General features: G+C 47.7%; 1 protein-coding gene and 1 long non-coding RNA gene across 2 annotated transcripts in view; one reads left to right on the top strand and one right to left on the bottom strand.

The window, feature by feature from the left end:
- Window positions 1–24,013, top strand: part of LOC119446090 (uncharacterized) — a 437,832-nt gene that overhangs the window by 167,576 nt on the left and 246,243 nt on the right. The window lies entirely within an intron of this gene.
- LOC125944079 (uncharacterized) lies at window positions 12,539–18,889 on the bottom strand. Its single transcript, XR_007466109.1, has 2 exons — window positions 18,845–18,889; window positions 12,539–12,672 (listed from the first exon to the last, which is right to left on the bottom strand). It is a non-coding gene; the product is annotated as an uncharacterized LOC125944079 (long non-coding RNA).

Raw genomic sequence — 24,013 nt, 5'->3', positions numbered from 1 at the left:
AAGGAGTTCGAAATTTCTCCCAATCTGCTGTATCAACCTTCCATCGAGGGGCTTGTGGTGGAGACTTATTTTCTGTGGTTGTTCTCAGTAATATGGGGAAGTGATCGCTCCCGTAAGAATTTTTGGTAACTTCCCATTCAAGTTCAGGAAATAGACACGGGGAAGCTATGCTAAGGTCAATAGAAGAAAAGGTTCCGTTTGCAATAGAGTAAATAGTAGGTTCCTTCTTATTCAGGAGGCACGCACCAGACGAGAAAAGAAATTCTTCAACAAGACGACCTCGCGCATCGATACGAGAGTCGCCCCACAGACTGCTGTGCGCATTGAAATCGCCAAGAACAAGATAAGGTTCTGGCAATTCGTCTATAAGGGGACTGAAATTCATGTTTGTGTAAGTGGTAATGTGGGGGAATGTAAAGCGAGCAAATGGTGATGAGTTTGTTCAGAAGAACAAGTCGAACTGCCACTGCTTCGAGGGGCGTTTGTAGCTGCAAATGTTGACATGCTATGCTTTTGTGAATTATAATGGCAACACCGCCTGATGATGCGATAGCATCGTCACGGTCTTTACGAAACGTAACATAGTGTCGGAGAAAGTTTGTATGTGTTGATTTTAAGTGCGTTTCCTGTACACACAGCACTTTTGGATTGTGTTGGTAAAGAAGTTCTTGGATATCGTCGAGGTTCCTAAGAAGGCCTCTGACGTTCCATTGTATAATTTGTGTATCCATAATGAAATTAAATTGGTGCTGTGTGTACTAAAACGGAAGTATTGCCTTAGATTACAGGGCCCTTTCCAGGCCCTGTAACGCGGGATTTGTCCTTTCTGAAGCGGTCGAGGGAGCCTCGCCGCTCCTTAGGCGCTTGGTGCGCCGTCGGGATGGGTGTAGTGTCCATTGCCTCTTGAGAGGCGCCGGACACGCGCTCTTGCGAGCGAGAAGTTTCGCGAGAGAGTCTCGCCGCGAAGGACGAGACATTTGTGCCCACCAGCCCGGAGGTCGATGGGGCTGCCTTTGGGCCTGAGCTGCGCCGGGTGTTACCACAGCCAGCAATGGCCGGAGAGGGTGAGGCAGCCTTGACTGCACCCACCGTGGGAGCTGCTGGTGGGCCTGCGGGTTCGCTTCGCGTAGCGCAGGCTGCCACCGAGGGCTGTTGTGGTGCCGGCAACCCTAGGGTAACCGGGCCTGTTTGCTGGTTAGGTGGAGTAGACTTAGCTACTTCCACCCTGGGGGCAGGAGCCACAAGCGACAGCTCGCTGCGCGCGGGCTGGGCTGGTGGCAGTAGCCGCTGCGACGCTGCCCCTTGACGCGCCGCATCAGCGTAAGTGGTCGTGTGGAATGGTGAGCACCTTTTGCGTGCTTCCCTGAATGATATGTTTTCACGGACTTTCAGTGTTGGAATTTCTTTCTCTTTTTTCCAGCTTGGACAAGACCGGGAGTACGCTGGATGGTCACCATCGCAATTTACGCAGTGAGGTGTAGCCTCGCAATTGTCTGAGGCATGGCCTTGTACTCCACACTTGGCACAGGTGAGTCGACCACGGCAGCTCTGCGAGCCATGGCCGAATCTTTGGCATTGGTAGCATCGTCTAGGATTTGGGATATATGGTCTTACTGCTATTTTTGTGTAGCCTGTTTCGATGCTTTGTGGCAATTCGCTCAATTCAAAGGTAAGTATCAGATGTTTCGTGGGGATTTCTTTGTTGTCCCGTCTCATAACGATGCGCTGCACATTCATGACGTGTTGCTCCTTCCAACCTTCCAACAACTCGGTTTCAGATAGGTCGATGAGGTCTGCTTCGGATACTACCCCGCGTACTGTGTTCATGGAGCGATGCGGTGAAACAGTAACTGGGACATCACCAAAAGTCAGAAGCTTGCCGAGTCTGTTGTGTTGTTCCTTATCAAGTAGCTCAAGTAGAAGGTCCCCGCTTGGCATTTTGGTGACTTTATAGCCAGGGCCTAGCGTGTTCGTCAAGGTTTTCGCCACTACAAATGGGGATATGGTTCTTGCTAGTCTTTCCGTTCTCTCACTATGTACTACTTGATATCGGGGGAAGATGTCTTTAGGCCGGGTGAACAAATTCAGAAACTCATCGGTGCGTCCCCTCTTCTGAGGGAGACGATCAAGAAGTCGAGGAAAAGCGGGCGTTCCCATAACAATTTTGTGTTGTTCGGCAGCAATGGCAGCCACCCACCACGGAGTCCAACAAGGGGACGCTACAGCACTTCACGTCTAAGGCTGCAGGCGCCAGCCGTACATTGCTGCTATAACCTCATATAAAAACCCAAGAGAGGGCACCTACACAAGGTTAACCCAAGCCGCCTATGGAAAGTGTGGAAGTAACAGAAGAGAAGAGGTGACAGGACAGTGAGGACAGAAAAATAGAGAAGAAAAAGATCGGAGAGGGGGACAGGAAAAGGCGACCACCGATTTCCCCCGGGTGGGTCAGTCCGGGGGTGCCGTCTATGTGAAGCAGAGGCCAAAGAGGTGTGTTGCCTCAGCCGGGGGGCCTTAAAGGTCCGAACACCCGGCATCGGCTCAACCCCCAGGATCCCCCTTTCCCCAGACACGGCTAAGCCGCGTACGGCTACACGCGGGAGGGTCCAACCCCCATGTGCTCGGGTACGTGGTGTCGCAACTCACCAAACGTCTGCTCACGCAGACGCCCCTGCGGGGGCGATCGACGTCGTTAGAAGTCCTCCTCCTCTGTCGACTCGAACCAGCGCCCCGGTGCCTTTTTGGTCCTCTGTTCCGACCGCTCCCGCGATCGAGACTGGCGAGTCGTCTTCCCGCGCTTGGCGGCAATCAGTTTGTTCAGGCACCGACGGGTATTGTGCCCCGCCGCCTTGCACACGGCGCACCTCACGTCACATTCGTGTCCTTGTGGGGGTGGATTTTCGAGTCCGCAGCGCCGGCATATGTTCTTGGGGTTCGGACACACGTCCGAGTGATGTCCCTCTTGCATGCACTCCAGGCACATTTGGACTGTCGGCCTGTACTCCGTACACCGCATTTCTACTCCCATGTAGTACACGCATTTGGGGCGCGTGCCGCCCGAGAAGGTGAGGAGAGCGGTGTTTGAACTTCCAAGCATTCGGGCCCTTTCGATGATCACTCCTTGGGTCCTGACTCGCAGGTGTTGCTGGAGATCTGCTGATTCGGTGTGTGCTGGAAATCCGTGTGCAGGAGTTCGGAGCCAAGCCCGCCAAAATGCAGGGATACTACACCCTGAGTGATCCCCAAAATTAGAAGGTCGCCACGCTGGTGAGCAAGTCTATAAACGCTCAATTATTAACACTTCCACAAATTGAGGGAAATACTCATTCCATAGTTATCAGCGTGATACCAAAGAAGCGAAGTAAGGCACACACAATAATCACAAACTTGTACAGTCCTCCCAAAAGCAAAGGGAACGATCTACCACAAATTCTCTCGGCAACAAAAGATTGAACGGGTGCCAGAGATAAGGCGGTGATAGTGGGAGACCTTAACGCACTCCATATACTATGGGGATACGCAATCTCCCAAAGGGTTCCTACTCGAGCGTACCGCCACAGCCTTCTGCTTACGGGGGATCAATCAAATTGGCAAACTGACGCGCACGGGTAGCAGCTTCAGCAGAGACACGGCGCCCGACCGTGCATATACAAGTAATGTCAGAGACGTACAGTGGGTTTCCCTCGACGAAAACCGGGGAAGCGATCATGACATAATCAGAATAGCGCTCTCCACGCCCAACATACGGAGAACAATACGAAATACCAAGTTAACCGACTGGCCTCGTTATAGAAAACTCCAGAGAGCACTGGAGGAGTCCGATACCGCCAAGACCAACATGCGGGAATGGACTAAATTTCTTCAACAAGTGCACGGGGACACCACCAAAGCCACAGAGCGCACAGCGGAGGCGCCGGTGATAGACTCTCACCTAGTCAGCCTATGGGAACAGAGGCGGAAAGTCGTCAAGAGGTGGAAAAGACAACGCCTAAACAAACACCTAAGACAACGCATCGCTCTATTGGAAGAGCAAGCCCAAGGCCATGCCAACGAGCTAGCTAAAAACGACTGGGCGACGTTCTGCGGAAACCTTTCAGGGACTCTGGTAACTACCATACGTGGCGAATACTCCGGAGTATGCTAGACCCAATGAGAACACGTACTGAGAATAACAAGAAGCTCCAAATTAGAGCAGACAACTTCGAGGGTACAGACCAAGAACTAGGCGACGTCCTTCAGAACAAATACATAGGATCCTCACCCGCGGTGGGATCGCCCTACACGGCGAGACCATACGCGGGACAGGCCAACCCTAAATTAGACGAAGAAATAACGTACGCGGAAGTGTACGAAGCGGCACAAGCCGCAGTTAAAAACTCGGCACCGGGCCCAGACACGATCACAAATTCAATGATTCGAAACATGGATTCGGTGGCCCTATGGAAAATAACAAACATTTTCAATAGCGAGTACTGGGCCAAGGGAGATTTGCCCAAGAATGGAAATTGACTAAAATAATCATGATTCCCTACCAAAAAAAGAATCCCTCGATCGATATACTCCCGCCGGTAACGCTTACGTCGTTGCCTCGGTAAGCTCTATGAAAGGGAGATCCACAGCAGACTACAGCGATACCTGGAAGAGCGGAGCTGGTTCCCAGACTCCATGATAGGATTTCGCACAGGTTTATCGTGTCAAGACGCGTTCCTCCTACTTAGGGACGAAATTCTAACCAATGTGCCCTACGGCGGCGAGAGACTAGTCCTAGCACTAGACCTCAAAGGAGCCTTCGACAATGTCTCTCACGGCGCAATTGATACTCGAGGAACTCGAACAATCGGATTGTGGTGAGCGCACCTACAATTACATAAGGCCGTTTCTTTCCAACCGTGAGGCCAGCATCAGTATTGGCCAAATCACATCGCAGATATTTAAAATGCCGAGCAAAGGAACCCCTAAAGGAGCGATAATATCTCCTCTGCTCTTCAACATGGTGATGTGTCACCTCGCGCGCGATCTCGATCGGATACTTAACCTAGGTTATAGGCTTTACGCAGACGATATCACGCTGTGGGCGAGCAGAGGTTCCCTAGGGGATAAAGAATACACGCTCCAAACCGCGGTATTAGCGGTGGAGTAATTTTTCCGAACGAGCGGGCTGAAGTGCGCGCCCGAAAAATCCGAGGTCATCCGGATACACGCGAAAGGCTACAAATCCAGAGGGACAATTAACATTGTGGTTGAGGGCCAAATGGTCCCAGAGGTACCTACGATGCGAGTCCTGGGTTTGTGGCTTCAGAACGACGGGAGAGCAGCACCGACGCTCAAAACCATCAAATCCGCAACGCACAACATAGCCCAAATGATACGTCGAGTGACGTATAGAAAGGCAGGAATGCGAGAAATCGATACCCTAAGGCTCGTACAGGCCTTAGTAATTAGTCGAATCACATATGGCTTGCCCTACCAAATCCTGAACAGGGAGGAGGAGAGACAGGCCAACACGATAATTCGAATAGCTTTCAAAGCGGCTCTGGGCCTGCCTAAATCTACCTCCACGGAGCGCATGCTAGCTTTTGGAGTACACTACACTTTCGACGAACTGAGGCAGGCCACTCTTATGGGACAGAGGGTTCGCCTCAGCTTCACAAAAACTGGTAGGGCAATATTGGCACGAGTTAATATCCCAGCATACCCGATTTATCTCACCCAACAAGCCGTACCTCTCCCTCCTTCAGTGAGATCCAAAATTACAGTAGCTCCAATTCCCAAGAATATGCAATCCGAGTACAACAAGGAAAGGCGCAAAGCACGCGTACAACATATTCAATCGATGTACTCTAATAACGCTAGGTACAATACGTACTACACGGACGCAGCTGCGTATACTGAGGTTACCGGGCAGCTCTGCCAAAGGAGGTACGCTCTGGCAGTCGTGAACACGATCAGCCAGCAGCAAATTACCGCGTCGGCCGAAATGTTAGCCGTGGCGATCGCGCTCGCTCACCCGGAGCGTTCGGAAAGGGACTCGGTTGTGGTCACTGACTCCAGGGAGACATGTTACATGTTTCTCAAGGGGCACGTGACTGCGGCTAGCCTCGCGAAAATCCCCAAATCGTTCAACCACCGCCATCGCCTACTCTGGTGCCTGGGACATGCGTGGGTACAGGGGAACGAACAGGCTAACGCGTTAGCTCGAGCGTCTACTAACCGAGCGATGGCGTCCTCTTCGAACCCCAACCCCTCAAACTATCGCTCACATAATCCCATCAATTTAAATGTCAAAGACATCCTTGCTCACCAGCGCGGAGTGCGCAGAAATAGCCGCCGCCTCACCCACAACTTAGCGGGGAAGAGGCCGCCGATTTGCACAAAATACAGACCGGGGTATTCCTCAATCTAAAACTGCTAAACGCCATGTATCCCAACCGCTATAGGGCCACATGCCCGTGGTGCGGTGGCATGCCTACATTAATACATGTAACCTAGGAGTGTACTAAGCACCCTCATAGGCCATCTAATAATATCACAATGGAGCAGTGGGAGGAACAGCTCGCCCGTTCCGACAATTGGCAGGACAAAAGTCCTTAATTAGCCAGGTCAGGCAGGCGGCAGAGGCCAGTGGAGCCCTGGGCTGAGGGGCTCCTACCACCGCTCCTTAAAATATTTACCAGCCAAATAAAGTTTCTCTTTCTCTCTCTCTCTCTCTCTCTCTCTATATATATATATATATATATATATATTCAGATGGCGGAGTTCATTGTTGGGTACGTTTGGCGGAGAAAGACCAAGCTTTGTATTGCTTCGCTTACAAAATATTGCGGGCAGCAGGTGTAATTACTTGGGGGAAATATGAATTGTTAGGATGGCGTCGTTATTGCTCGGCTCATGTATATGCGCACATGCATATACGGCTCAATGCGGATTGACGACCGTCAAACAACTGCGTCTGCGGCTTTATTTTAGAACCTGCCTTTATCGCAAACCTTGTCAAGTTGTCTCGGAGCACAAAAAAAAAAGTTGGATGTAGTATATCTTCTCAAAAGAATAACTCCTTGTTTGTCGGTACGTTTGCTATAAAGAAAATGTATCTGAAAGAAGGGAACGTCTCAAAGTTGTCTTGAAAATGGCCCTTTTTTAATTGTCTTTTCTTGAAATTACAGTTTCAAAAAGTAGACACATTGCAATAAAGTAGAACGCGTGTTTAACGAACCCATGTAAAGCAAATTATTGTTCACATAGAACACGCGAAACTTCCTGACCAATACTCTTGGCAAATAACGAACTGGACATACGATATATCGAAGTCGTGGTGCCAGCTGCCCCGTGACACGAAGCCGCTTCCATTCTGAAAACGAAGCGTGCAGGCAAAGTATTTTTGTAGCATGTGTGCGAGGATGCTATTACTCGAACATCCTATCAGGTCGTTTAAACATGATGCGTCACTTCCACGTGCTGCTGCGATATTCAGGTGGCAGGGCCGTGTTAATAGACTCGCCGCCTAGTAATAAACGAAGGAAGTTCGCACCAGAAGTGCTGCTTTTTTTTTCTTATTGACAACAAAGAAGCGGCAAGCCTTGGCACCCTCCATGAAGGCGCCGCAAAGGTTAAGGAAACCATTTGTCGTTGGGCGGTCTCAGTCGCCCTGGTACTTCCGAGGGTGTGCATCTTTTCTCTTGAACAGCAAGGCATGTATGAGTCGAGCTTCGTTCAAAAAGTTACTGCGCTGCTAGGAAGATGAATTGATTGCAAGTGGACGCGAAGTTTTCTTGGTGTTGGAGAACTACGCTGCTTGCCAATGTGGTATTTCACTTAGAAACACTGAGCTGTGCTTGTCAACTGTAGAAAACAAGTCCTATATAACAAAGACAACCCAAAAGGCCTTTTAGGATTGTTGGAGGTGGGTTCGGAAATATAAAAGTACTTGGTATTGGCACACATGCATTGTTTATCTTTTTTCGGTGACCGTTTTTCACCGACTAACCACCGTTACATGATTATCGCTCGGTGCAAGGCGCGCCTTCATGTATCAGAAGTTTCTCAAACGTAGTCACCGATTCTGAAGCGCAAAACCTGGTCTATTATATGATTAGATGCGCGACCCGAACAGAATAGGCGTACACTTTTTGGAACAAGCGCGAGCACCATAAATTAGGCTGTACGAAGATTAGTAATGTACGACGAGTCATCTGCAAATAGCCGACACTTGACCCGTAGATCACATTCCGACGACTGTGCTCGCCGTTATTGTGCTTTGAGTGTTTGCTTTGTGGGACACAAGTTCACCAAATAAAGAGTTCAATTTCTAAAAAACGCTTTGGCTGTTCTATACTTCACCGTCACTGCATGACAATATACTGAACAATATTTAGCGTGTCAGCCTGTTTCTTATGACGTTGTTCGATTGTACACTAAAAAAGAAAAGTTTTTAATTCAACCGTGAATTTATGTTTATTAATTTTGATATTGCTTTAAGAGTTTTCTTAATGTTTATTACTTTGATGCAGTCCACAACATCTTAGAGCGTCTTGTTGTAATGATGTGGCAGAAAAAGAACCGTTAAGATTGCGTTTACAATGCATGCCAATCCATGATGTTGCATTTGATTCAGCCGTGCAAAAACAATACTTTTTTTTGCGTACAGTGTGGCATACGTTTTTATAAATACACAAGTGAATACATTCGTGTAACCACAAGCTCACCTTGTTGGCAATTTCCTTGTCAGAAATAAACAAAATTCGTGTAGCACGAATTATGTTATCCAGGCTCACTTTAATGCGTCTGTGGGATCGCGTTATGAAAGGTAACTTTGCCACAGTGGACAAATCCGTGCATAAAAATCAAGACGTGCAATTTTTTTTACGGTAGTGCGAGGTACCAGAATTATGTAGCCAATTTTATTAGGTTCTAGGCTTTTCCACATTATACTTCTTTATACCCGCCGTGGTTGCTGAGTGGCTGTGGTTTTGGGCTGATAAGCATGAGGTAGCGAGATCGAATCCCGGCCACGACGGCCACATTTCGATGGGGGCGAAATGCGGAAGCACCCGTGTACTTACATTTGGGCGCACGTTAAAGAACCCCAGGTGGTCAAAATTATTCTGGACTCCTCCACTACGGCGTGGCTCATAATCAGATCGTGGTTTTGGCACGTAAAACCCTATAATTAAGTATACTTCTTTATATTCTTTTACTCTTTTTGAAAGCCACTGCTGCATCTGTTTCAGCCTGGTGAACAACAGATTATGTAACCAGTAGCTGGCTGTACACTGCAGTAAGTGTTTTTTTTTTGTCCTGATGCCATCTGCTAATATTCGTTTGAAATTTTAACATTCTCATGAATGCTGACAAAATTTTGCAACTATGCACTTCCGAAGCTGCAGCCACATCAGTAACCCATTTCCACATAAACGGAAGCAGAGTCTGAATTTCTACCCGCCATGGTTGCTCAGTGGCTATGATGTTGGGCTGCTGAGCACGAGGTCGCGGGATCGAATCCCGGCCGAGGCGGCCGCATTTCGATGGGGGCGAAATGCGAAAACACCCGTGTACTTAGATTTAGGTGCACGTTAAAGAACCCCAGGTGGTCCAAAGAACCCCAGGTGGTCCCCCACTACGGCGTGCCTCGTAATCAGATCGTGGTTTTGGCACGTAAAACCACATAATTCAAATTTGACTTTCTGTATGTCAGGACACTGTCACAGCTGCGGTTACGTCTTACGAGGAAGATGCCCAAGTATATCTGCAAAGCTGCATTTTTACATCCGATTGTTAGAACCTCGCTACAATGATCAATCTGTCGTCCGCAGCTTCGCCGAGCTGGGGGATAGTGAAAGCAGAGTATAAAAATAGCATCGTGCCGCATAACGGATGCGAGGTGGAGCGGATGAGTGAGGCAGGTGGAAGAGAAACGCGCAGAGCTGTTGCCGACGCCGACCGCGTTTCCCCGCGTTCGCGCTGAGCCTGCCCGGTGTTCGTGACTGTAGGCAACGCCTCTGGCGGCGGCACGATAGGTTTAGACCAGAGAACTGGACACTGGTCGCTTCCGAATGACTGAAGTGAGAGCTAGGGAAGTTGAAACCAAGCGAAGCAGAAGAGAACGTCCCGAGTTTCGACTAATGCAAGCCCCGATGTCGCGTAGGCGAAAAAGCCGATCAAAAGTTAAACTAAGTGTGTGGTTTGCCACTACTTTACAAGGTTTTCCCCAGCACCGCTGGTCCAGCAAATGATTGAGGACCTTAACCGAGAAAAAATGTAAGAGTGAGGTTGAAGATTATTATGCAGAAGACAAGCATAATGTTCAATAGCCTGGCAAGGGAACAAGAATTCAGGATCGCCAGTCAGTCTCTAGAGGCTGTAAAGGAGTACGTTTACCTAGGGCTGTCCAGCGGGCCGAGGAAGCCGCTGGGGCTCAAGAGCTCCTGGCCGTCACCTAGGCGGGACCATTTGCCCGTCCCACAAACTGGCAGGGCATTGAAATAAAGTTCTTTGACTGACTGACCTAGGTCAATTATTCGCAGGGGACCCTGATCATGAGAAAGAAATTTACTGAAGAATAAAAGTTGGATGGAGTGCATACAGCAGGCATTGCCAAATCCTGACTGGGAACTTACCACTGCCCTTGAAAAGAAAAGTGTGCAATCATTGCATTCTACCTGTGCTAACATATGGGGAAGAAACTTGGAGGTTAACAAAGAACATGGGTTGGTCAGACAACGCAGCCGCTCCCCGCCCCATGCTTGCGTCGGTGGTTACGAAAATTTGACGTCAGGAGTTTGGAATCAAAAGAGTTTTGAATAATTTTACGTTATAGCGCCCCTGGTGATGTCCAACGATATCCAGTGGAAATGGCGGGGCGGAAATGGAAAGGCCCACGGTAAATGTCGTTTACTTGCTCTCATTTGTGGCGCGCTCCTGCTATCAATGTACACACGCTGAACACACGCAGCTAGGCGCCCGGCGACTCACATGGTGAGGTAGGGACCCAGCTGCGGAGAGCGCATGCGCCAAGCCGGCGGCGGAGCTTGGCACGGCGGGTCACGTGATGCGTTGCCAAGGCTACCGCGCAGCTGCGATCAAATGAAGATCAAATTGCTTGCAACGGAGAAACTCGACTCGACGTCCTTAGTAAAGCTTGCGCTTTAAAAGGCAGACAAAGGTTCACTTTATTATGAATTGGCTGCTAAAAATGACAGGGCAAATAAGGTGTTATCAGTACGAGTTACGCATGCGCAAAGCGACGCTTGTTTCATAAACTTTGATAAATTCATTCCAAAGTAAACGTCAACAACTGTGTCTGTTCATTGAATAATATTCGACACCGACCACGGCGTCGCATGCCGTGACGCAAGAACAGTCGTGCAGGACTCGCTGTAAACTGTGGAACATACTAGCGGTAAGCTTCCAGGAACGGCGTGCCGGTCCCGTGACGCGTATAGCAGTGGCGCGTTGCCACACTGTACTTCGTTTTGCCAGTGAGGTAGTCACGTGACAAAGTTGTGACCGCTCGCGCACGCTCTGTTCGTAGCGCCTCTCATCATGGCGCTTCGACTCCCTCGTTGCCCGTCCTGGCTAACGGAGCAGCGCGCGAGGGGAACATTCAGGCACCCTCGCTGAGCCACTCTATCCGAGTGCGTTGCTATGACGACGCCTGCGTAAGCACTCCTTGCTGTTTTTCTAGGTGGCAGTGGCAAAAATAGCACTGGGACATATTCCTCCGGCGCCAGAGAAAACAGGCCGCTTCGCGGGAGAAGTGCTAAGAACCGGCACCCCGAGAGCGGCAAGCAGCAGGCTGCTATAGGCACCGCGACGCTAGTGCGTTCGTAGCCTTACACAGGATCAATATAAGCGACTGTGTGAAGCAAATTATTACCAGGCTTAGCGAGACATCAGTTTAGTTGGAGTACTTCGCCCTCATAAAAACAAAAAACATAGAATGATGCAAGCTAACTGGCTAACATTACTCACATGCCTGAATGAGCATCAAGCATAGAACCATAGCCAATGTTATGGACGTTTGATCCACTATTTCTTGTGTGATAGCTGTCTTTATAGAAACAATAAAATGATAGCTAGCCACTCTCCCATCTTGTGCACATGGAGAACGGCGTGCGCGCTGCTCTGGCGATATAAAAAGAGGGCCTGAGGTCTGCTCTGCAAATGCTGTGGTTTTGCAATTCGGTCTCGCCGGTGCAAGATAGAGCGTTTCGCTGTGCGTCCGAGGGTCTACGTATCGCGAAACGGTAACACTAACGGAAAGAATGTAACGGTACCCTAAAATACTTCATTGGTATTCCATATGATGTCCGTATTCGGTTGCAACTGTTGATGCTCTGGAATTTCTTCAACGTGTGAGCTTTTGCCCTTAAAAAATTGCGCTGGATTAGGAATTGACAACAGCACCAATTTAAACTGGGTAAAAAATGACTGAAATAAAATGATCATGACGCCGGCCTATGGTTACAGTAGACACTAGTATATGCTAGGTTAAATGTATTTTTGTTCCACCGCCACCACAATGACAGTGCTTCTTTCCACAATCGGTTTCAGAGTTTTTATTGGTAAATTCCACAGCAGTCAGCTCTGTGGCACGGCAGATTTAAGCAGGGCCTAATATTCACTATGCATTGCCAGGCCCAAAAATATGCGTTCAAAGTCACCTTCTGTGCTTATCTGCAATAAAAATACAATTACTTCGAGCAAATTGTTTTAAAAATTTAAAGAAAGACGTCTTGGGGGAAGCAAAGAACTTTTTCGCGGGTAGCAAGCTGCCCAGAATTAAATAAAATAATCATTCATTACAATGCTCAGGTAGGCAAAGCTTCACCATAAAAGTTTATTTTTTATTATGAGAGCAGTGTACGGCGTATACCTTGTTGATAACTTTTTTCGATTAGTGCTGTAGTGATGAGCGGCGTTGGCGGTATATCTGGACTGTCGTAATTAATACGCACACTTGTTCAAGTACCACTGTGCATGGACGGGAGCGCCTTGAATTTCTAGAATATTACAAAGCGAATCTTCGCCTTCGACGAGATGTGATATCACGGAAAGTATTACATAGTTTTGGGCGTTCGCGTAGTGATGTCCGAGCTCCGAAAAATACTAATAACTTTGGGGAACATTGTATTTCCCGTTTTTCTTCATATGCGAAAAAAACGAAGGGTCCCAATCTATAAAATAAAATGTTGTTCGTTGGTGTAAATATTGGTATATTCATATTTAGGCCAACTTGTGAGTATAAACATTAAGGCGACATATTATTTAATTGAGATTGTGTAATATGTTTGGGAGTGGTGGTGTGCCGCATCAGCAACATTTGTTGCTCCGAGAAGCTTATTGTTATTTTTAGCGGGACACAGGATCGTCCATTTTATGAATGAAAAACGACAAGGACCACCCTGGTAGTGCTGTCGTTCACAATGATGCATGACATTTGTACTTGAAATAATTTCAGATGTTTTGCATAGTGAGCCCACGGCCGACATGTTCAGTATGCAAAACACATTTTGCTATTGTCTCAACTTAGTGGTACAGGTCACATGAGCCGACGTAATGACAATGGTGCGCTGCGTTTTGAGCATCTACACTAGGTTTCATGACATAAAAGCTAAACGCATCTTACTTAAGTAGTGCCATATAATTTTTCGGCATGCCATATAACTTTTCGACTTGCTTTGCATTCTGTGTATGCGGACAATATTTGTAACAGAAGCTGTTCCTTGCGATGTAAAGGCTTTGCTTGGTTTTCTCTCGTTCTCACTAGGAGAACATCTAAAACAAGGTGCTCTATTCTTTTGATTCTCAATTTGTATGCAAGCATTTATGCAATCATTTCCGTTGGCAGGCTTGCCTGGCTTAACAATTCAAGTTGTAGAACTTCTTGAGGAAGCTTTCGAAGATCCTGGGTGCGACAAATAATTTATTTGGCTAGATTTTATAGCAGGCGGAAAATATTGCCCCGAAAGGCACATTGAAGCAAAATGTAACTTGGGTTTAATAATATATTACGCTTCAACAGGGGCAAAAAGTGCCCATTTACTTTTAGGAGCCGGTTGGTGTGGTAGAAAAGACGCCAAGACAAAGTCAGGGGTTGCGGCGCTATCTTGACGTCCTCACACAAGCTCATGAACACGTCATGCATTTTTGACAGCGTTTGATTGAGTATAAAAGCTAACTATTAATCCCCAAGTATTAGTCCCGAACTACTAATCATCACTTTACCCTCCACAAAAAAGTTGTTTAAGAAAAGAAGAATAGTTAGTATCGAGAATATATACAAATACCGCCTCTTGCACAGCTTTATTTTCCAGAAAGAAAAACTGCTGAATTTTTAAAGTGTGTATCCAATTTTGTAGAGCGTGCTAGCACTGGTCATTCAAGGGAACGTGAGAGGTGATTTGTGACGCGCCCTAAAACCACTTATGTTTTTGCACTCGCAAACTCACAATTAACCAATGCTAATGAGCAAACTTGAAAAATTTTTAAATAGAGGTAAGGTGCTTTCGCGTCGTCGATTGCGCAATGTGTTTGTTTTTAATGAATGTTATTAATCGATTGTGTATATCTGTTCTGGTATAGTACTATATGCTTGCATCTATGGTGGTATTGTACGATACTATTGTTATTGATATTGTAGTACTATGAATTATCTTGAAGTGTATAATATCATATACTTATAGTATGGTATTATTATATAGTATGCGTATTTATCCATGTGAATTTGCATGCCATGAACCCGTTCCTCATTGTAACTACTGCCGACTACCGTTCCTCCTGGCCTCCGCCAATGTGTATGCTCCCAGCTATCTTGCCAGGGGTGCTGTGAATTAAATTTGTTGAATTGAACTCAAAACTGTATTTCATTAGACAAGCGCTACATTGAGCTCTGAAAGAAACAAACGCTCAACGTAACAAATTTTGTGAATATCTAACATACAACGGCAAAATAAAATATGTCCTTTGTAATTGGTGATGCAACATGGACCGGTTTGATGAATAGCTTAGTGAATAAAGTCCGGCCATTATTTCTTCAGTTCGTTCTTCAAAATTTAATTCTCGATTACGTGCCAGATCTTTGATTGGTTATCAGGCACATCGTAATAGAGGACTCCTCGTAAATTTTGCCACCAGGCTTCTTTAGTATACAGCCAATATACGGCATACTTGCGTTTGTGCATTCATGCCCTATCTGAATGCAGCCGCCACAGCTGTAGTTTCACCGGCGGCTTCGAGTTCAGCAGTGCCCTTTTCACGGACATACCACTGTGGGTTTGTTGTTGTTCTTTTGATCCCCGTTTGCTCTCTGACCCACACCGCTCTCTTCCTGTCTCTTAACGTTAGGCCTAACATTTTTCGGATCCGCACCGCTATCTTCCTGTCTGTTAACGTTAGGCCTAACATTTTTCATTCCATTGCTCTTTGTGCGGTCCTTAACTTGTTCTCGAGACTCTTTGCTAACCTCCAAGTTTCTGCCCCATATGTTAGCACAGGTAGAACGCAATGATTGTACACTTTTCTTTTCAACGACAGTGGTAAGCTCCCAGTCAGAATTTGGTAATGCCTACCGTATGCACTCCAACCCAATTTTATCGTCTGTAAACTCTATTCTCATGATCAGGGTCCGATGTGAGTAATTGACCTGGGTAAACGTACTACTTTACACACGCTAGAGGCGGACTGGCGATCCCATATTCTTGTTCCCTTGCCAGGCTCTCGAACATTCTCTTTGTCTTCTGCATACTCATCTTCAATCCCACTCTTACACTTTCTCGGTTAAGGTCACCAATCATTTGTTGTAATTCGTCTTCATTGTTGCTGAAGAGGACAATGTCATATGAAAACCGGAGGTTGCTGAGATATTCGCCATTGATCCTTACTCCTAAGCCTTCCCATTCTAAGAGCTTGAATGCTTCTAAGCATGCAGGGAATAGCATTGAAGAGATTGTGTCTCCTTGCCCGACCGCTTTCTTGATAGGTAACTTTCTACTTTTCTTGTGGAGAACCAAGGTAGCTGGGGAATCCTTGTAGATATCTGTCAAGATATTCACGTATGCCTCCTGTACTTCTTGATTACAATGCCTCTATGACTGCTGGTATCTCTACTGAATCAAATGCATTTTCATAAGCTATGAAAGCCATGTAGAGAGGTTGATTGTACTCAGCAAATTTCTCGATCACCTGATTGATGACATGGATATGATCGATCGTAGAATATCCCTTCCTGAAGCCAGCCTTTTCTCTTGGTTGGCTGAAGTCAAGTGTTGCCCTGTTTCCATTGTAAATTATCTTGGTGAATATTTTATACAATGCTGAAAGCAAGCTAATGGGTCTATAATTCTTCAATTTTTTAACGTCTCCCTTCTTATGGATTAGTATAATTTTGGCTTTCTTCCAGTTCTCTGGTATACTTGAAGAGTGAGGCATTGCGTATAAATTGGCAGCAAGCTTTTCAAGCATGATATCTCCTCCATCTTTCATTAAATCGACTGTTATTCCGTCTTCTCCAGCAGCTTTACCCCTGGTCATGTCTTGCAAATGCCCTTCTAACTTTATCGCTAGTTATAGAAGGAGCCTCTGTGTCCTGTTCATCACTACTTTGAATGATAGTAGGTTGGTTGCTCTGGGGACTGTACAGGTCAGTATAGAATTCTTCCACTGCTTTTACTATGTCATCAAAATTGCTGATGATATTACCCTGCTTATCTTTCCGTGCATACATCTTGCCTTGTCCCATGCCAGGATTTCTTCTCACTGATTTCATGCTGCGTCCGTATTTCACTGCTTCCTCAATTTTTTCCGCGTTAGAATTTCGAATATACCTTACTCTCTTCTTGGTGATCAGTTTTGACAGTTCAGCGAATTCTATCTGATCTCTCGAGTTTGCCACTTTGATGTTTTGTTGTTTCTTTATCAGGTCCTTTGTTACTTGGGAGAGCTTACCTACAGGTTGCCTTGATGTCTTACCTCCCACTTCAATTGCTCCTTCTGAGATCAGCCCAGTTAGGGTGTCATTCATTACCTCTATGTTGTCTGCATCTTCCTGTTCTAAAGCTGCATATTTGTTTGCGAGCACCAGCCTGAATTGGCCTGCTTTTGCACTTACAGCGTCTAGGTTGGCCTGTTTCTTCTTGACCAATTTCGCCCTTTCTTTCTTCAAATTGAGAGAAATCCTAGACCTCAATAACCTATGGTCACTACACTTCACCCTAACTAACACTTCTAAATCCTGCACCATGCTAGGATCGGCAGAGAGTATGAAATCTATTTCATTCCTTTTTTTCTCCATAAGGGTTTTTCCAGGTCCACTTCCTGTTGCTGCGCTTCCTGAAGAAGGTATTGATTATTGGGAGCCTATTCCTTTCCGCAAATTGTACCAACATCTATCCTCTAGCGTTCTAGAATCGATGCCGTAGTTGCCAGTTGATTGCTCACCAGCCTGCTTTTCCCCCACTTTTGCATTGAAGTCGCCCACGACTATAGTATACTAAGTTTGCACATTTCTCATTGCTAATTCAACATCTTCATAAAACTGTTCTAACTCTTCATCATCTTGACTGGAGGTTGGGACGTAGACTTGTACTACATTCATTCTAAACCTCCTATTCCGATTTATTACGACGAGTGCTACACTCTCATTAATGTTGTAAATTCATCAATGTGGCCCGCTATGTCCTCATGAACTAGAAATCCTACCCCGAATTATCTCTTATCTGGGAGACCTCTATAGCAGAGGACGTGGTCAGTTAGTCAGCACGGTATAAACCACACCAGTTATTCTAACCTCCCTAAGGCCAATAATATCCTCAAAGGAGAATTCCTCAAACACCCCTGCTAGGCTAGCCCTATTCGAGAGGGCGCGCGTGAAGGTTGCCAGGTTCAGTTTCCAATGGTAGGCTGTAAATGAAGCTAAAACGGATCCTCACCGAAGAATATTTGGCAGAGCGATGTCAGGTGTGTGCCGAAAGGGCCTGACAAGGTTATACTGCCACGCAAGAATGTTTATTATGCGCAAATAAATCCATCGTTCCTAGAAGCTCAGAATAGCCGGTGCCGGAGCGATCGGCGGGAAGCAATATTCTATTCATTCCGGAACGGGGCAGCGTCTTCCTATTCCGAAAAATATTCAATTTTGTTCTGCATGTTAAGGCGTCTTAATGCGTACACATCACTTTGACGCGGATAGTTTTGGCGGTTTTGTGATGTCGCGCGACAGACATGCGAAGTGGGCGCAGACCGAAAACTTTTGACCTATTGCGGAGGTTTGGTTGTGAAAAAGGTGTAGAATTAGAAATAATTACTTTCTTTTGCTGTGTCTAATCGTGCATGATCAGTGTGTGCACGTGATATGAGATGAGGAGCTTTCTCACTTTTCTTGACGTCGCGTGACAGATAAGCGAAGTGGGGTGGCCCGAAAACAATTTTGACGAATCGTGAAAGGCTGATTGCGGAAATGGAATAGAACAGTTTGGAATACCTCTACGTTATAACGCCTCAGGTGATACCTATCAAAAGGAAAAGTGGTATCTGTATTTAAAAAACGGGCTCACCACTACCACCAATCATGAATCAAGACATCTTTTTTCAACAGAGTACCGCTAGCAATGATAAACTTTGCTCTACACTATCAATGATGAATTACGACACATTCTTCGACCGCCAGATTAGTTGGGGTGCTTCAGGCAGAGTCTTTTCTCGCGCTTCGCCACTTGGTGTGACTGCATTGCTCGTAATGCAAGAAAATTCATTTTTATGTTGGCTGCCTATTCATTGCACAATCATGATTCATGCCAAAATTGCTGAACACAAACTAGCTATTCAACAAAACACACAAGTTATTGCTCACTGGGTGCACGACGTGGAGTTGATCTTGGCGTTGAACGTGGTGTTGGCGTTGATCGTGGCGTTGAACGTGGTGTCCATCGAGGTGTTCCTCGCGGTGGATGTTGGTAGAAGTAATAACCTCTTTCCTCTATTTCCACGCGATGTAGTTTCCCCGCAACAAATGAATCATCTTCCCGTTGCAATGTGGACAGACGAAAAATATATATCAGCAAAATGATCCATACGTGGCAGCTGGAAGACATTTTATTCGTTAGCGCACGTAACAGCATCAGGTTCTATACTTGCAACTTCAGCTGCGTATATAAGCGTCTGGTTACAACACACATGAATAAAAATATTTCGCGTTTCTCATTCGCCTTTCTAGTCCCATTCGTTATTCGGAGTTTGCTGCAACGTCAAAGGCAGAAAATCTACAAAACGTTCTTTGTATCAAGGGCCTATGCCTTTTAAATAAAGCGATGAGCAAAACAAGAATTGCAAGGAGAAAGCAGGAGCCAAGGTTTCGACAAGTGGACGTGTCTTTTTCAAGGCGACCTAGGCTCTCCTCGGCACAGTATATATTGATGCGATTCTTCGAAAGGGGAGACAGGGTAAGGTAGATGGGCGAGGTAACAACTGAGGGTGTGTTGGCGGCGAGAGTGTAGCATTAAAAAGAAAGGTGTGATACTCAGCTTCTGTGAAGCCATGTGAGGTAGCGCGGTGTAGTCAGCCAGTTGACGTGTCACTATAGGTTACTCTTTACGTGGAAGGAACTGTACGACGGAGGGAGGGGATGGGAATTCGATGGAGGTCAGTGAACCGTCGTCTCTCTGAAAGAGAGAATAAATGTAGTGGCAGAAAATGGTGCTCGTGGAAATATATGTAAACAAACGAAGAGAGTGACAGAAATAAAAGGTAGGTGGAGAGGTTCGGATATTCTTGACAACTCCCCCCCCCCCCCACCACAAAAAAAGCTAAGCAACCCACTGAAAAAGAGCTAAGTGTGGTTGTCTATAGATTGAAACTTACCATAGTGAATAGATTATAAAGCTCCCGTCGCAACGTTTATGCCAATTGGTTGCAATGTCTTAAATTTAGTTACGAGGTGTGATTCCCTGTATTTTCGTTCTCGAGCAGAACGGAAATTTGACCATAGTATATAGAGTTTCTAGAGTTTAAGTTCAACATAGTTATGACCTGGTTGGTTGAAATGCTTGACGACGCCTTTGGGAAGCTTAAGCTTTTTCGCTGCGTCCGCACGATGTCCGTTTAATCTTCGTTGATATATGTATATATTGAGAAGAGGTTTATTGGCGGTGTCCTTAAAAGAATCTGCATGTTCCAAGAATCACGAGTCTGCATTGAGCACCGTCTCCAAAGACACCAGCGACCTACAGCGCGAGCAGAGCGGGCCCAGCGTTGGCGATGTCGCTTGACGGAGGCGCGTCTTCCTCACAATCGCCCCCACTGAATAAGAGCCATCCTGGCGACCTAAGAGGTTGTTGGCAGAGGGTCATGGTAGGGCTTGAGACGCGCCACGTGGACGAGGTCACGTCCACGCCGGCGCATGTCGTCAGATGGAGAAAGTGGTTCGATGAGAAAATTCACCGGGGACGTTCGCTCCAAGACGCGGTAAGGCGCTTCCTACTTTGGAACGAGTTTTGAGGAAAGGCCTGGAGTTTGGCAAGGAACAGCCAACCATACAAGAGACCCTGGGGCATACATGGGACTGGGCAGTGAGTCGGCGCGGCCTTCCTTCTGGCGCTGTTGTTCTTGTGACGTAAAGGTGCACGCGAGCTGGCGGCGCTCTTCGGCTTGTCGGGCAGCTTCGTACACAGGTGGGCACCCGGAAGCGTCAGGACGGTATGGAAGGAGAGTGTCGATGGTATGCAATGGCTCCCGTCCATATAGGAGGAAGAAAGGTGAAAATAGCGTAGTAGCTTGTATCGCGGTGTTGTATGCGAACGTTACAAAAGGAAGTACGCGGTCCCAGTTCCCGTGGTCAGATGCCACGTACATCGCGAGCATATCACCGAGAGTGCGGTTAAACCTTTCCGTGAGCCCTTTAGTTTGCGGATGGTAAGCCGTGCTTGTTCGATGAATAATGTGGCATTCTGAAAGCAGAGCTTTGACGATCTCGGAGAGGAAGGCGCGACCTCTATCACTGAGGAGTTCTCGAGGTGCGCCATGTCGAAGGATGAAGCGATGCAGGACGAAAGAGGCTATATCCCGCACTGTAGCATTCGGTGGAGCAGCAGTTTCGGCGTAGCATGTTAAATGGTCCACAGCAACTATGATCCACCGATTTACAACCGGTGTCATGGGAAGTGGGCCGTAGAGGTCAATTCCTACGTGATCGAAGGGTTTGGCAGGGCACGGAAGCGGGTGCAAGGCACCAGACGCACGTAAAGGTGGTAATTTGCCACGTTGACCTTCAGGGCAGCACTGAACAAACTCTCATACAAAAGTGTACATTGCCTGCCAGTAGTACCGATGGCTTATACGGTCGTAAGTCTTAAATACTCCGGCGTGGCCACATTGCGGATCGTCGAGAAAAGAGGCACAGATTTAGGATCGTAAGCTGCAGGAGAATGACTAGCAGCATCTACGGGCTTCGGGAGCGTAGTTGAGTCGGTGGAGCAGCTGATCACGACTGGCGAAATGAACAACTTGGCGTTGGAGGGAGCGGGATACTAGGGGTGGTCGATGATCCAGATAGGCGAAAAGAGAAAGCGATCCATGGGTCACGGCGTTATTCGGTGCCAATCGAGTCAAGGTCAAGAGACGACAGGGGGTGAGCGCAAGTGGTGCCGCAGACCGAGTCTGGAGGTAGAGGTGAACGGGACAGGGCGTCTGCGTCAGTGTGCTTGCGTCCGCAGTGGTAGACGGCGCGAATATCGTACTCCTGGATTCGGAGTGCCCAGCGTGCTAAGCGGCCAGATGGATCTTTCAACGTGGCGAGCGAACAAAGCGCGTGGTGATCCGTTACTAGATCAAATGGGCGGCCGTATAAGTATGGGCGGTACTTGCCAAGCGCCCATACTAGAGCCAAGCACTCTCTTTCAGTTACACTGTAATTGGCCTTTGCTTTTGTAAGCGTACGACTCGCATAGGCGACCACGTATTCGGCAGTAGCCGGGCTTGCTTGCGTGAGGACAGCGCCAAGACCGACCCAGCTGGCGTCTGTATGTATCACAGTTGCAGCTGTCGGGTCGCAATGGCGAAGGAATAGGTGGAGAGGTAAGAAGACGACGCAGTGTAGCAAACGCGGCGTCGCATGCAGGGCACCAAGAGGAGAGGTCCGCGCCACCGCGTGGGTGCTGTGTCAAGGGCGACATGATCGATGCGAAATTGCCGACAAAGCACCGTAAATATGAGGACAGGCACACAAAACTGCGTAGTTCTTTGACGTTAGTAGGCTTCTGGAACTGAGCGACTGCACGCAGTTTCGCAGGGTCCGGTAGAAGGCCATGCTTGGACACGGTGTGGCCCAAGATGGTCAGCTCCCGCGCGGCGAAGCGGCACTTCTTGAGGTTCAGTTGCAGGCCAGCGTTGGTGAGACACGTCAATACATGTCGAAGGCGTAGTAGGTGGGTCGGAAAGTCTGGCGAGAAAACCACGACATCGTCGAGGTAACAAAGACAGATAGACCACTTGAGGCCACGCAGCGTATTGTCCATGAGTCGTTCAAAAGTGGCAGGTGCGTTGCAAAGTCCAAAGCGCATCATGTTGAACTCGTATAGGCCGTCAGGTGTAATAAACGCCGTTTTCTGGCGATCGGCTTCAGCCATTGGAACCTGCCAGTAGCCAGAACGCATGTCTAGGGACGAAAAGAATTCCGCGCCCTGAAGGCTGTCAAGGGCGTCGTCGATGCGCGGCAAAGGATAGACGTCCTTGCGCGTGACCTTATTTAATCGACGCTAGTCAGCGCAAAAGCGAATAGACCCGTCCTTCTTGCGATAGAGAATGACAGGAGATGCCCAGGGACTGTGGGATGGTTGGATAGCGCCACGGCGTAGCATATCGTCGACTTGGTCGTTGATGACGCGACGCTCGTCGGCGGAAGACGCGGTACGGTCGTTGACGCAACGGCTGGTGTAAGCCGGTGTCAGTGTAGTGCTGCACTTCCGACGTTCGGCCCAATTGCGGCTGAGAAACATCGAAAGAATTTCTGAAATGGTGTAGAAGCTGAAGAAGCTCGGAGTGTTCGGCAAGGGTTAGTGTAGCGTCGACGGAACTGGAAAACATGTCACTCGACGAATCTTCAAAATTTGAAAGGGCGAGGAGTTCGTTCGAGTCAAGATGGAAAGATTCGTCTGGCAGGGTAACAAAGAATGAAGAGTCAAGCTGTTCCACGCGGCCGAGAGATTCGCCGACAAGCAACGTAACCGACGCAGAAAGTGCACAAAAATATTGCTGATGCCAGCGGCGATTTCAAGCGTTGTAAAAGGCAGTGTAACGGCTTTGCGACACATAAAGATGTCAGATGGTGTAAAGAAGACCGTAGCATTGGTGACGGCATCGCAGAAGATTGATACAAAGGCAAAAGAGCCAGGTGTAATGTCAGTGTCCTCACGCACGAGCAGTTTAGGCGGCTGATCAAGATCGTCGTTGGATTGTGCGTCACACAGCGGCGAAAATTCAACTTCAGCTCGTGCGCAGTCGATGACGGGACAAGAAGTCCCACCCAAGGATGATGTCATGTGAGCAGGCAGGAAGAACAATAAGCTCGACAATGTACGAAACACCTTGTAAAAACAACCGGGCAGTACAGGCTGAGAGAGGTGTCACGTGCTGCGCGCTTGCCGTGTGAAGCGACAGTCCAGACAGCAGCGTGGTCACCTTGCGCAACGAAAGGCAGAGTTTGGTGGCTATAACAGAAACGGCGGCACCGGTGTCCACAAGCGCAAAAGTAGAAATACCTTCGACAGATAATGCGACCATGTTAGCAAAGAAGAGCGAGGACTTGGGCAGTTCGAAGATGGCGGCGCTTAGTTTTCCAGGTCGGAAGGTGCGGGTCGGCGACGCATTGGGGAGAGTGATCATCGACGAGGAGTTGGGGATCGGTGCCACGGAAATTCAGGGAGATCAGAAGAAGCGTACCTCTGGGAGGGACCTTGGCCCGGGCAGCGTCGTCGGGAGTTGGAAGGCGATGGCGGCAATAGCGAGCGACGTGTCCTGGTGTGCAGCA

This window comes from Dermacentor silvarum, chromosome 3 (genome assembly GCF_013339745.2).
Source record: "Dermacentor silvarum isolate Dsil-2018 chromosome 3, BIME_Dsil_1.4, whole genome shotgun sequence".
NCBI classification, from domain to species: domain Eukaryota; kingdom Metazoa; phylum Arthropoda; class Arachnida; order Ixodida; family Ixodidae; genus Dermacentor; species Dermacentor silvarum.
The sequence above is the reverse complement of the archived record's forward strand: the minus strand, read 5'-3'. Positions and strand labels throughout refer to the sequence as shown.